At 45.2% G+C, this 14640-nt stretch overlaps 1 non-coding gene across 1 annotated transcript; it reads right to left on the bottom strand.

The window, feature by feature from the left end:
* Positions 1–1686: 1686 nt before the first annotated feature.
* On the bottom strand, positions 1687–1790 carry LOC124967657 (U6 spliceosomal RNA). The gene has a single exon (XR_007105579.1). It is a non-coding gene; the product is annotated as a U6 spliceosomal RNA (small nuclear RNA).
* Between the last annotated feature and the right edge of the window lie 12850 nt (positions 1791–14640).

The raw sequence follows: 14640 nt of genomic DNA, 5'->3' as shown, positions 1-14640 counted from the left end.
AAATGAAAATACCTCAAATCTAACCATTGCTCAGGATTCTCAGAGGGACAGGCTTAAGATCCGGAGGACAAGAACACTAACACTCACCCATGGGGTCCATCCCTCTGCCTCTCAAACACCTGGGCGTCAGCCTTTCCCAGGGAACTTCCCTGGGAGCTACTTTCTTCCCCCAGAAAATGTCCCTGATGGTCACTTGTGCCTGTGATCAGTAAGGGATCCCCTGGGGCTCTCAGGAGCTCCAACCTGAGCCTATAACCAGCCCAGACTGCCTGGCAAGGGAAGTGGCCTCTCCAGTCCCTGCAGTCAAACAGGCCTGACCTCCTGACCTCCTGACCTCCCGACCTCCCTGTGCATCTTCCAAACTTGACCCCACCTGCTTTGCTTCAAACCACAGCCCATAAAGCCCCCAGCACTTGATCCATCATGGCAAACTGCTTCACCGCCAGAAACCTCTGAGGAGTGAAAATGAGTTTTCACGGTAAAAAGGCATCGTTTCTAGAATGGAGTTCTCAAGTGTCTTCATACTCTCCATCCTCAACATTTTTGTCCAATCCAATCTGTCCTATTGTCACCTAAATTTTTTTCACCTAAAATTTTAAAATTAAACTTCTTATTTTGAAATATCCAGGGGCTGGGATGGAGACTCAGTGGTAGAGTGCTTGCCTGGCTGGGTTTGATCCTCAGCACCACTTAAAAAAATGAATAAATAAAGATATTGTGCCCATCTACAACTAAAAAAAAATAGATGTGCATATATAAAAGAAATATCTGTAGATTCACACACAGTTGCAAAATGTAATTCAGAGAGGTTCTGAGTTCTCTGCTCATTTTCCACAAAGTTAACATCTTGCAAAATCACAGCATGATACAGTCAAGATGGGGAATATTCCATACCAAGAAGACCCCTTTTGGTACCAGGGATTGAACCCAGATGGGCTCAACCACTGAGCCACATCCCCAGCCCTTTTTTATATTTTATTAGAGACAGGGTCTTGCTGAGTTGCTTAGGGCCTTGATAAGTTGCGGAGGCTGGCTTTGAACCCCTGATTCTCCTGCCTCAGCTCTCAAGTCTCTGGGATTACAGGTATCTGGCTCTCATGTTGCCTTTCTATGTACCCTCACTTCCCCTCCACTTCCACATCTTTGTAACATCTGGCAACCGCTAATGTGTTCTCCATTTCTATACTTTATTATTTTAAGAATGTTATACAGTTGGAATCATTATTGTTATCTTTAGGATTGGCTTTTTTTTTACTTAGTAATGTTTGGTTATTCATCCAAATCTTTTTGTATACATCAATAGTTCTTTTTTACTGTTGTATAGTATTTCCTGATATAGAGGTACCACAGTTCATTCATGCAGTGAATTATCTCCAGTTTTTTAGTACAGTGAATACAACTGTTATGAACACTGCATAGGTTTTTATGTGAACATGTATCTTCATCTCTCTGGAATAAATGCCTAGGTATGTAGGTGCTGGGTTTTATAGTATGTTGCACATTTTTGTTTGTTTGTTTATCTGTCTGTTTTTGTTTTTTAACCTGTCATATTCTTTTCTAGAGTGGTTGTATCATTTTGGTTTTTTTATTTTTTAAATTTAGCTAGTAAAAGTTTTAGTTTCAACAATTTGCAACCTCTGTTGATATTCTTGCAACAAGTAAACAAAAGACGAAAACAAAAGCATAAAAAATATGGAACACTTCATGAATTTGCATGTCATTCTTGCTCAGGGGTCATGATAATCTTCTCTGTATCATTCCAATTTTTAGTGTATGTGCTGCTGAAGCAAGCATAGCTGTATCATTTTATATCCCCAGTAGCAGTGTAGGCATGACCCAATTTCTTCACATCTTCTCCAGTATTTGGTGTTATTACTACTTTTGTATTTTTAAGCCATTCTGATAAGTGTGTAGTGATATCTCACTGTAGTTTTAATTTGTATTTCTCTAATGGCTATGATATTGAACATCTTTTCATGTAGTGGTTTGCTGTATATTTTCCTCAATGTGATGTTTCTTCATAGTTTTTGTCAAAATTCTAGTTCAATTATTTGCCTTTCTTGCTATTGTTTTTTGAGAGTTCTTTATGTATGTAGATACTAGTCCTTTTTTGGACACATGATTTGCAAATATTCCTCCCAATCCATAGTTTGTCCTTTCATCCAGTTAACAGGGTCTTTCAAAAGCAAAACTTTTAATTTTGATGAAGCCCAAACTGTCAATTTTTCCTTTCATTTATCATGCTTTTGGTGCTAAATCCACTAACTCTGTATTTTTTCTATGTTTTATTCTGAAAGTTATTTAACTTTATGTTGTACATTTAAATCTGTGGAGTTTTATTTATTTTTGTTTTGGGTTGGTTTTGGGTTTTCTTGTCCATGGATGTCCAATTGTTCTAGTACCATTTGTTGCAAAGCCTCTTTTTCTTCCACTTAATTCCTTTTGCAATTTTGTCGAAAGTCATCAGGACCACATTGGGTGTGGTAGTTTATACTTGCAATCCTAGGGACTCAGGAGGCTGAGGCAGGAGGATCACAAGTTCAAAGCCAGCCTCAGCAACTTAGTGAGGCCCTGTCTTTAAATAAAAAATGAAAAGGGCTGGGAATGTGGCTCAGTGGTTAAGGGCACTTGGGTTCGGTACAAAACAACAACAACAACAACAAAAACCCAGCAGGACCTGTTTCTGGGTTCTCTGTTCTGCTCCATTGATGTGTATGTGCCTCTGCTAAAAGCACACAGTTCAATTACTAGAGCTATATGAAAAGTCGTGAAATCAGATACACTGATTCTTCCCCCTTTATCAATTTTCAAAATTGCTTTAGCTATTCTAGTTCCTTTGTCTTTTCATATAAACTTTAGAAAAATCTATCTGTACAGAATATCTTTCTGGGATTCTGGTAGAAATTGCATTAAACCTGTTCGTCAGAACTGACATTTTACGATGTTGTCTTGCAATCTATGAACCCAGTGAGTCTGTCCATTTATTTATATTGTCTTTGATGTTTTTCATCAACAATTATGGGAGTTTTCAGAATGTAAGTCCTATTCATGCTTGGTTAGATGTCTGTCTCGGTATTTTATTTAATGATTTTTGGCAATCTTAAATGGTACTATATTTTTAATTTTTCTGCCTATGAGTTCTTTGCCATGTATAGAAAGAGTTTCTTGTATATTTATCTTATATTTTGCAACATCTTTGAACTTCATTCTAGGAGTTTGGGGTTTTGGGGTAGAGCCTTCAAGATTTTCTACATAGACGATCATGGCAGCTGCACATAGAGAAGTTTTATTTCTTCCTTTCCTGTCAGTATCTTTAACTGCCTATTGCTCTGGCTAGAACTTTTCAGCACCTGTGTGAATAAGAGCAGTGAGAGAAGGTGACGTTCCTGGCATCATAGTCCATCTGTGTTGATGCCATGAAATCCCATGAATTGGGAAGTTTATAAAGAACAGAAATTATTTCTCACAGATCAGGAGGCTGGGAAGTCCAAGATCAAAGGGCCCCCATATTCAGCTGTCTGCTGTGGGTCGTGTCCTCTCCTTCCAAGAGGGCATCTGTGCTTTGTCACATGGCAGAAGAGACCCAAGCAGAAGAGGGCCTGACGCTGCATGCAGCCTCTGCTCTAGGGCCTCACCTCGTTCCCAGCGGGGAGCCTTGCAGCCTCAACACTTCTAAAGGCCCTGCCTCTTACACTGTCACACTGGGCATTAGGTTTCAACTCCTGAGTTTTGAAGGGGACACATTTGAGTCACAGTACTTATTTTGTTCCTGGTCTTGGGGGAGGACACTCCATTTTTCATTATTGAGAATGAATCTTGGCTATAGGTTTTTTGTAGATGCGTTTTGCCCAAATGAGAAGTTCTTTGCTCCCATTGGTTTGGAAGTGTCTGTCATAAATGGAAATTGAATCTTGTTAAATGCTTTCTCTATGTTGATTGGATCAATGGTCATTGTCCCCCTCCCCCGCCCCTCCCCCTCCTCTCCTCCTTCCCCCCTCCCCTTCCTCCCCTCTCCTTCCCCTCCTCCTCCTCCCTTCCCTCCCCTCCCCTCCTTTTTTCTGTACTGGGGACTGAGCCCAGGACCTCACCCAGCTAGACAAGCATTGTACCACTGAGCTACTCCAATTCTTTCTTTTACTCTCCATGTTTTATTGGTGCAGTATAGTTGTGCATGATGATGGGATTCATTGTTACATGTTCGCACTGCAGGCATATAACAATACCATGTGGCCACTCCATTCCTCAGTATTTCCCCTTTTCCTCTCCTCCTCCCTCACCCTGGTCTGTTTCCTCACTGATCTACCTTCGGTTTTTGTGAGATCCCAGCCCCCCCCCACACACACACCTTACTTTTGCTTTTTCCTCTCTAGTTTCCACATGTGAGAGAAAATACGCTGCCTTGACCTTCTCAGTTTGGCTTATTTTGCTCAACATAATGTTCTCAAGTTCCATTTTCCTGCAAATGCCAGAATTTCATTTTTCTTCATCCCAGCACCCCTCCCACACACCTCTTTTTTGGGGGGGTACTGGGGATTGAACCCAGGGGCACTCGGCCACTGAGTCACACCCCCAGCCCTATTTTGTATTCTTATTTAGAGACAGGGTCTCACTGAGTTGCTTAGCACCTGACTTTTGCTGAGGCTGGCTCTGAACTCCTGATCCTCCTGCCTCAGCCTCCTGAGCTGCTGGGATTATAGGCATGCGCCACTGCGCCTGGCCCCAGCCCCTTTTATTCTGAAACAGGATCTAAATTGCCCAGACTGGCCTCCAACTTGCGATCCTCCTGCCTCAGCATCCTGGTTAGCTGAGATTACAGGCCTGGGCCTCTCACCCCACACCTAGCTTTTGACTTCAAATATTGAACCAGCTTGGAGTAAACCTCCCAGAAATAAACCTCATTAGGTTATCATGTTGAATTCTTTTGACAACATTGCTGAATTTGTTAAGGATTGTTTGCATCTATATCATGAGGGCTGTGGGCCGTGGATCTTTCTTTTTCGCTATCTTTACCTGGTTTGGGCACCAGGGTAATACTGACGCCACTGTTCATGGGTTGAACAGCGCTCTCTCTCGCCTCTCCTTTTTTCTGGAACAGGGTGTGCAGAGTTGGTGTTTGTTCTTTGAATGTTTGGTAGAATTCTCTACCAAACTATTCTGGGTCTGGAGATTTCTTTCTTGGGAGTTTTAAAATTTTAAATTAAATTTCCTTAGCCGTGATTAGGCCATTCAGATGATCTGTGTCACAGGGGTCGGAGTCTGTGTTTTGGGGAAAGTGGTCTTTTTCATTGACATCGTCTGATTCCTGTGCTGCACGAGACGTTCTCCTCTTAACAACTTCTCGTGTCTGCAAGTCTGTGGCGACCTTCCTGGTTCCTTCCTGATCCGGGCAATCTGAGTCTTCTCTCACCTTCTCTCTCTTCTCTGTCAGCCTTGCTAGAGGTTTGTCGATTTTATTGATCTTTTCAAAGAACCAACTCTTTTATTTCATTGATTTTCTCCATTTAAAAATAATTCATTGACTTCTGCTCTTATCTTTATTATATCCTTCCTCTGCTTGCTCTTCTTTCTCTTGGCTCTGGAGGTGGGATCTTAGATTATAGATTTGAGGTTTTTCCTTTTTTGTAACATATGCACTTAGTGCAATAAAATTCCCTTTTAGCCCTGCTTTAGGTGGATCCCACAAAATTTAATGTTTAACTTTTTTTTTTTTTTGTACTGGGGATTGAATCCACGGGTGCTGTACCACAGAGCTCCATCCCTTTTTATTTATTTATTTATTTATTTATTTATTTATTTAATTTTGGACAGAGTCTTGCTAAATTACTGAGGCTGGCCTCAAGCTGGTGATCCTCCTATCTCAGCCTCCCGAGTCACTGGGATTTATAAGTGTGCACTACCATGCCTGGCTTACTTTCATTTTTATTTGATTAACAGTATTTTAAAATTTCCTTTAATTCCTTCCTTTTAATTCCCGGGGTCATTTAGAAATGTACCATTTAATTTCCAAGTATTTGGAGATTTTCCTGTTATGTCTGTATAACCAATTTATAATTTGATTCTACTGTGAACAAAAAGAATACTCCGTAAGATTTCTATTCTTTTAAGTTTATTGAAGTTTGCTTTATGGTCCAGGGTATGGCCTATCTTGGTATATGTTCATGGGCCATTTTAGTGTATGTTCTGCTGTTTTAGGGTGGAATAGTCTGTAAGTATCAATATCACCCTGTTGACTGATTATTCCTATGTATCCTTTTTGATTTTTTTTTACTCTAATTTTCTTATCAATAGATGAGAGAGGAATGCTGTTACCTCCAACTTTAAAAGTGGCTCTGTCCATTTCTCTTTCCAGTTCTTTCAATTTTTATTTCACATATTTTATAGTTCTGTTGTCTGGTACACATGCATTTTAGATTGTCTCTTTTTTTTTTTTTTTTTTTTTTTAGTTGAACTTTTCTTGGGGGGCGGGTACCAGGGAATGAACTCAGGGGCGCTTAACTATTGAGCCACAACCCCAGCCCTATTTTGTATTTTATTTAAACTCACTGAGTTGCTTAGCGCCTCACTTTTGCTGAGACTGGCTTTGAACTCATGATCCTCCTGCCTCAGCCTCTCAAGCCATCGGGATTACAGGTTTGTGCCAAAGACCCCAGCTAGGTTGACCTTTTTAAATTATATACTATCCCTTTCTGTCTCTGGAAATTTTCTTTGCTCTAAAGTCTATTTTAGTTGATACTAATATAGTCATTCCTGTTTTCCTTTGAATAGTGTTTACATAACGTATCTTTTTCCAATCTTTGATTTTCAACCTGCCTGTGTAATTATATTCAAAATCTTGGAGAGGGGTATATAATTGCTTCATATTTTTAAATTAAATCTGTCAATTTCTATCATTTAGTCTGTGCATTTAGACTCTTTGCATTTAATGTAATCATTGGTATGCTGGAACTTACTTGGCCATTTAACATCTTTGTTTTCTGTTTGTTCTGTTTTTTTACTTCTGTGTTTTTCTTTTCCTGCCTGCCTGGGAGTTATTGCATTTTTTTTAAACTTTTTAGATTATTTTTAATTTATTTATATACAGTGTTGAGAATCGACCCCAGTGCCTGACACATGCAAGGCAAGCACTCTGCCACGGAGCCACAACTCCAGCCCATACAATTCCATTTGATACACCTTTTTTGAGTGGTTTCATGGTGGCTCTAGGTGTTACATGTTGACTGTGTAACATATCATAATTCACTGGTGTGATCATTTTACCAGTTTGAGTGACATATAGAAATACTACCTCCTATTAGGTTCCTTTACCCAGTTTTTGATATAATTGTGTTAAAATTTTCCTCTACATACATTTAGAACCACATCAGATGATGTAACAATTTTTGTGTCAACCTTACAACACAATCTAGACAATTCCTGGTAAGGAAGGGAAGCCTGTGGTATTGACTGTGGTGCTTCCCATGTTCTTTCATCCCTCCTGAGGATCTGAGATTCCTCTGTCCTTGTTTCCATTTAGAGAATTTCCTTTAATCGTTTTTTTAAGATAGGTAAATTGTCTTAACTGATCTTTATCTTAAAATGTCTAGATTTGCTCCTCATTCCTGAAGAGCATTTTCACAGGGCAGAGGACTCCAGATTGACAGTTCCTTTCTTTTGACATTTGAAAAATAGTGTTCCATTTCCTTCCAGTCAGCATGGTCTCTGGTGAGAAATCTGCTGTCATTGGAACTGAGTTTCCTTGGTCAGAAAGGTATTATTTTTTGTTTTGTTTTTTCAAGGTTGCTTTCAAGGTATTCATCTTTATTTTCTGAAGTTTAATTATGATGTGTCTTAGAGTATGTTTCTTTGGGTGGTCCTCTTTGAAGTTTGCTCAGGTTCTTGAATTGATTGATGATCTTACCATATTTGGAAAATTTTTAGCAATTATTTCTTTGAGTACTCCCCTACCCCACCCCAGTTCTTCCTTCTTTTTTACTTTTTTTTGTTCCAGGGATTGAATCTGGGAGTGCTTAACCACTGAGCCACATTGCCGGCAATTTTTATTTTTTATTTTGAGACAGGGTCTTGCTAAGTTGCTCAAGTCCTCTCTAAGTTGAACTTGTGATCCTCCTGCCTCAGCCTCCTGAGTGGCTGGGATTACAGGTGTGTGCCATGGCACCTGGCACTTTTCTTGCATCTTTCGGGAACTCTGCTGACACAAATGTTAGATTTTTGTTATCCTACAAATCTCTGAGGTTCTGCTAATTTTGATTTTCATTTTTCAGTATATTTTCTCTCATGCTCAGACTGGGCAATTCCTATGGTTCTCTCTTTCAGTTCACTGATTCTTTCCTCTGTCCCCTCCCCACTTTTTCAGTACTGAGCATTTAATCCAGAAGCACTCTACCACTGAGTTACATCCCCAGTCCTTTCTATTTTTAAATTTTGAGACAGGGTCTCACTAAATTGCCAAGGCTGGCCTTGAATTTGTGATTCTCCCACCTCCTATTTCTGAGTTGCTGAGATTCTGGGTGTGTACCTCTCTACCTGGTCCTGTTTCCTTTATTCTGCTGTTGAACCCATTCACTAAATTTTAGTTTCAATAATTGTGTTTTTCAGCTCTAAAATTTCCATTTGGGTGTCTTTGTATCTTCTGTTTCTTTGCTGAGACTTTCTATTTTTTCATTTGTTTCAGTGATATTCCTAACAACCCATGGAAACATTTTGCGATGGACATTTTAAAATCTTTGTCAGATAATTCTAATATTTCCATCATCTTGGTGTTGGAATTCATTATTTTCATTCAGTTTGAGATCTTTCTGATTCTTGGTATGAGTGCTTTTCAAACAGTAAGACATTTTCGTATCATGTCATAGGACTCTGGATCACTTAAGCCTCTGTTTCAGCCGCTCTCTCTGAGATGCTCCCACAGGGCAAGGGCTGTGCCCCTGGTGGAGACCGTAGGTGAAGGTAGAAGTCCAAGTTCTCCCCTTTGCCTCTGGGAGGAGGCGGTTGCCTCTTTGGGCAGGCGTCGGGGTTCTAGCTCTTCACGCTCTCCACTGATGCCGCTGTGGGGCTGGCTTTGTTACCCCCCTAGGCTGCCACGACCTGCAAGGCCGATAATTCAGAAACTGGTGAGGGGCAATGGGGGATTGAGAAAAGACAAACAGAAAGAAAGCTGGGTCCAGGTGGGCCACTGTCCCCTGATGGAGGAACAATGATCCAGTGCTAGTTCAGCATGTTTATTATATAGGTTTTATTGTCAAAAGGTTGTTTGTGGGAAAGTTTCTGCAGAGCAGGCAGACAAGGCTGCAGCACTGGCAAGATGTTAGGTTATCTTGTTATGCTCAGTATTCTCTGTCCCTGGAGCTGGTATCCGAGCTTAAGGTCCAGATGGATATAGCTCTGTGCTCTTGCCCAGAGCCACCTCAGGTCAGGTGTCACCATAGCAACTGGGCAATCTTGACCTGTACCTTTGCACAGGAAGTTCCCAGTGCAAACGCAGCCATGAGGCAGTCAGAGATTGTGACTCCAGCCACCACTCTCCACACCAGGCTGTCTGAAAGTCCTGACTCTCTGCTAGGTCTCTTCCGATAGCACCCCAGAGGAGAGGAAGCAGGACACCCCAGGACTGCTAGGCCAGGTGGCCCCACTGCCACTCAGCAGGATAGCCTTGTTATTAGCTGGTTGGAATGTGTGGCAGGGGTTATGACAGATTGACCAGCATGGAAATCTAGGGTCCCCACTCAGCTTTAGCTGCTATGGGTGCAGGTGGGACAGATTTTTTTCTTTTTCTTTTCTTTTCTTTTCTTTTTTGGCCAGGGGAGAGTAGTGGTGTCTATAAATTTTCTCTGTTGCCAGGATGTCCCTTTCCTGATATTTTGGCTAGGGAGAGCAGGCTTTGTTTGTTTGTGATTGGTCTTTGTCGGTAGGCGTTACTGGGTGGTGAGCTTTCTCACCTCTAAGTATGCGATACATAAGGTGAAACCGAAACCCAGAAGCTCACCTCCCTGCTGTTGCTCAGCCCCACGTCCCTCAGCCAGCCAGCCCTTGTCTCCCCACCTCTCAGGGTCCTCTTGAAGTTGTTTCACATATAACCTCCGGCATTGTTATAACCAGTTGCCCTTGGTGGGAGGAAGAGGATAATACAGGCCTTCTCCATCTTCCCAGAAGCAGAATAGCCAATTCACTTTTTAAAAAAAATCCATAAACACTATTCCTGCTCCGCCCTTGAATTAAGCAATTAATATCCATTAAACCACAGGTCTTATGGTTGTTGTTGAAGTATAATTGACCTATAATAAACCTCACATATTTAAAATATGCAGTTGGATGGGTACACACCATCGAAACCACCAGCACCATCCGGATGGTGAACACGTGCCTCCTTCCAGAGCCTTCCAGAGCTGTGTCCCCTCCTCACAGTCTCTGTCCTCATGCCTGCCCCGCCCTGCCCCGCCCACCTCCAGCCAGCCAGCTCTGCTTTCTGGCTCTCTATCTGAATTTGCATTTTAAAATGATTTTATAGATGGAGTCATGCATTACTTAGCAATGGGTATATATGTTCTGAGAAATGCATCCTTAGGTGGTTTTGTCATCGCGGGAGCATCACAGAGTTCACTTACACAAATGAGATGGCTGCAACCACACCAGGCAATATCATCTGTTTATTTCTATTTATTTATTTGTTTATTTTCATGGTGGTGCTGGGGATTGGACCCAGGGCCTCACACATGTCAGGCAAGGGCTCTTACGGAGCTACATCCCCGACCTCCATACAGTATCATCTTCTGGGACCACCATTGTAAATGCAGTTCATTGTTGACTGGAATATTGTTTGTTAGGCCGCGTGTGACTGTACACACACAGTGTGGGACACAAGTCAGCAATCAAAGGAGCCAACCACCAATAAATGCAACAAAACAGATGAATCTCAAAATGATTGTAATGAGTGAAAGTGAAAGAAGCCAGAATGTAACTGTATGATTCCACACACTCATGTGCGTGCCTATACACAATACATATACCATCCATCACAATATTTATATGTCATATAATCACAATATTATCTATCATCTATATGGCAGCATTTTATTTTTATCTCTACCTCTCTACCTCTATCTATTACATCTCGGTATGGAACTGTTTCATTCATGTTCTACCTAAAATCAAGTATTCTAGAGCTACTACTGTGAAAAGCCTTCCTGGGCTGGGGTCACGGCTCAGGGGTGGCGCGCTTGCCTAGCATGTGTGAGGCCCTGGGTTCGATTCTCAGCACTTCATAGAAATAAATGAGGAAAATAAAGGTCCATCAACATCTAAAAACGTTTTCTAAAAAAAGATCTTCCCAAGATCCAGTGTCCACATCTGGACTCGGAGTTCACTCTGTAGGTGTCCATTCAGTCTGTGGGTGTGTGGAGGTTGAGGGGACGGAGGCCACTGTGAATTACTGGGGAAACACTGAAGTGGAGACAAGAGGGTGTCTCCCTGCCTCAGCCCCATGGCCTTCTGTCCATGAAGCCATTGGCAAGTCATTTCCCCTCTCGGAACCCCTGGCCCTGGTGTTTGAAGTCAAGGGGGGACCAGGGCTGCCCCTCTCTGGGTGGCCCTCCCTGGTGCCAGCACTGACTGGGAAGGGCAGCGCCAGCAGGACTCGGCTCACTGGCAGGGTCCTCAGCCCCAGGGTCAGTCATCGAGGCCTGGGGTCAGGTGGGGATGGGGTCACCAGGTCCCCTGCTGTGCTGGCTTTATTAGATCCCTTGGCTCAAGCTTGCAGAGCTGGAAGCCGGCCGTCCGGGGAAGCCCACGCGGCCCTCAGCCCCCAAAGGCCCCTCTGGAGGCCCCAGCCCTCGTGGGCAGACGATTCGTTCTATGGCATCTTCAGTCTTCAGCCAACACTCCCGCTAGCTCAGGGGACCAGCTTTACTCCTACCCAAGCACCAGCAGAGCTTCCAGTTGCTCTGGGAGCTGGCTCCGGGCCCAACTTGTCTGAGAGAAAGCGCGGGGCTGCCACAGCTGAGCGAGCCACTGCACCCTCCCAGGCAGTATGCAGGAAAGGCCAAGGGATCCGTGGCAGCCCAGGCCCTTGCCCAGGCTTGTGCCCAGGTCTGGGGACAAGCAGCAGAGCAGCCGGGCATCTTGCCTCTCAGGTCTGTTCCCTTCCCTCCTCCTCGCCGGCTCTCCTACCCTCCTCTACTGAGAGGAAACCTCCAGGTCGAAGTGCTACCTGGGGAAACCAAGGCACGGGAGAAGAGGCAAGGAAGAAGGTGACCCCAGCTCTGTGAGTCTAGGTCCCTCTGGAAATGGGAGAGGGAGCCCTATGCAGTCTGCCTTAACGGTCGGGCTCTGAAGACCAGGAGGATCGGGGCAGAGAAGAGCAATGCTCAAGAACATGGGGGCTGGGGCTGGGGCTGGGGCTCAGCGGCAGAGCGCTTGCCGAGCCTGCTCCCAGTCCTGGGTTCGGTTCCCGGTACCGCAGAAAGGAACCAACAAGAGCGCAGGGTCTAGAACCAACCCAGCTACCCAGGCCTGCTTCCTCTATGGCTGGCTTGCCTCCTGGGCTCAGTTCTGTCATGGTGAGGTGGGGTGAGGACTCTGGTGGCGAGAGTGTCTCCCCTCCCAGAAGACACCTGGCATGAGGAAATATCTGTGAAGCCTTTGGAGGGCCTGGCACATGGGACAGACCCCAGACTGGCTAGTTGTCACCCTCAGTAAATGTCCATTTATTTGTGCCTATTAGTTTTCTAAATTTAGTGCAATGACCATATGTAACTTTTTCAGTAAAAACAAAAAACAGTTTAAGTACCAAATCTGTTTTCGTTAACATATGAGATGAGTCCCCCACTCTTGCCACAGGCTGTTTTGGGGGTGGTGTGGGGACGGTGGCCTTGAGGGTTGTGTGTTGGATTCTGATTACCTCCTGGCTGCAGGGGGCCAGTCGGGCTCAGGGTTGTCCTGCTGGACGTGGGCGAAGAGGAGACAAGTCCAAGGGCTGCTTCCTGAGGACAGACGCAGGAGGCATTTGGGGCCGATTCCAGTTCTGCCTGACTGGAGCCATCAGCACCCCCTGTCCTGCCCAGACCATGGCAGCAGTGAGGCTGAGCAGGAGCAGCCTCTGCAGGAGCGTCCACTTGGGCCTGGAGTCTGGAGCTGGCCGGCTCTTGTCCCGAGCCTCTACTTTGGTCATTAGTGATTCTCGGCAGGCCGCGAGCCCTCGGACCTGAGGTGTCTCCCAGGAGATGCCCTTTCTCTGGAGCTGACCCTGGCTCTACTGCACCCTACTCCGCATTTGTAACCCCTCAACAGCTTCCATGGAATTTTCACCCACCTGATCACAGAATCTCCCACGCTGCCGCCATCCGGGCCACGGATCTCCTATTATGTGCTCAACGCCTTTCTTTCTCTGGAGCTGCTGGGATTGCAGGTGTGCGCCGCTGCGCCTGGCTCCATGCCTTTCTTTAAAGGACCTCACCTTTCTCCATCAACCCCAGGAACAAACCGCATAAATAAAATACCTTGAAAATCAAGCAGGTTAGCCGGGACCAAGTTGGTGTCAGCAGCACAAATATGTTAACACGTTTTTGTGGAAAAAGCTCCAAGGCTTTTGCTAAAAAGATGCTCAGCAAGTGCTGGAGAGGTGCTTTTTGCCCACCTGGCTACCTGTCCAAGACTTTCTCCTTGACAACAGTCAGAGGACGGGGAAACTGGCTTTCTAGAGTTCCACCTGGGGTTGGTGGAGGCCGTTTTGTGGAGGCTGACGTCACGGTGCACCGGTGTGGTGTGAGTCCACCCCGGGTGCTGTACCAGCTCACTGAACATTCCAGCAGCAATCCGAGTAGGGAGAGCGTCCTCGTTTCACAGTCAGAGAAACTGAGGCCCCTGGAAGTAGAAGAGTCAGCCCAAGATGACGGTCATGCCGGGAGTTGAACTGGTGGCCATGGAGACTGTCAGGCCTTGGCCTCGCCTCGAGGTTCAGGGAAGCGTGTCCGTGTTACCCTCCACCCCACCCCACGCAGCCTCCTGCAAGCTCCGGGCTGCCCCCTCACCCCCGGTCGGCTCTTGGGAAGAGGGAAGACGTGGGAGAGCGGGACCTGATGGAGGTGAAATCTGGAGCCATATGAGTCCAAGGCAACATGGAGGCAGCCATCAGATCGGTGAATTCTTTTCAAATGACGATGGTGCGAGGCTGGCCCCCGGCTGTACAGGGGCACTGACATCTGGGTCACTTGACCAGTTAAGATGAGGCCCTGTCCTGTCTCCCTCCTCCAGCTCGACAGTGACACAAACCAGCCTCTCCAGGAAACTCCACATCAAAGGAGATGGAGGAGGAGCCAGTGGAGAGGAAGGAGACGCCCCCCCCCCCTGCTCCTCCCACAGAGGCTGGGCAGGGCAGACTTCAGGTGGGCTCAGGAAGAGGCCTGGGAGGACATGCTGGTCCTGCCTCCCAGGACAGGACTCTCCCTGGGCACTTCTCCTGTGGGGCCTCCTGAGCACACGTGTGAGACGCTAACAGCAGGTGCCGCAAGCTGTTCCCCGGGCAGGCGTGCCCACCCGCAGGGAAGGGAGCTGAGGGCCTGGGCCAGCCCCCTTGATTCACTGATTCATTGATTCATTCAGAAATTTCTGAGCACTTACTCCATGGCAGGCACCAGGCACTGAGGACAC

This window comes from Sciurus carolinensis, chromosome 16 (assembly GCF_902686445.1).
Source record: "Sciurus carolinensis chromosome 16, mSciCar1.2, whole genome shotgun sequence".
NCBI classification, from domain to species: Eukaryota; Metazoa; Chordata; class Mammalia; order Rodentia; family Sciuridae; genus Sciurus; species Sciurus carolinensis.
This window is presented reverse-complemented; position numbering and strand designations above follow the sequence as displayed.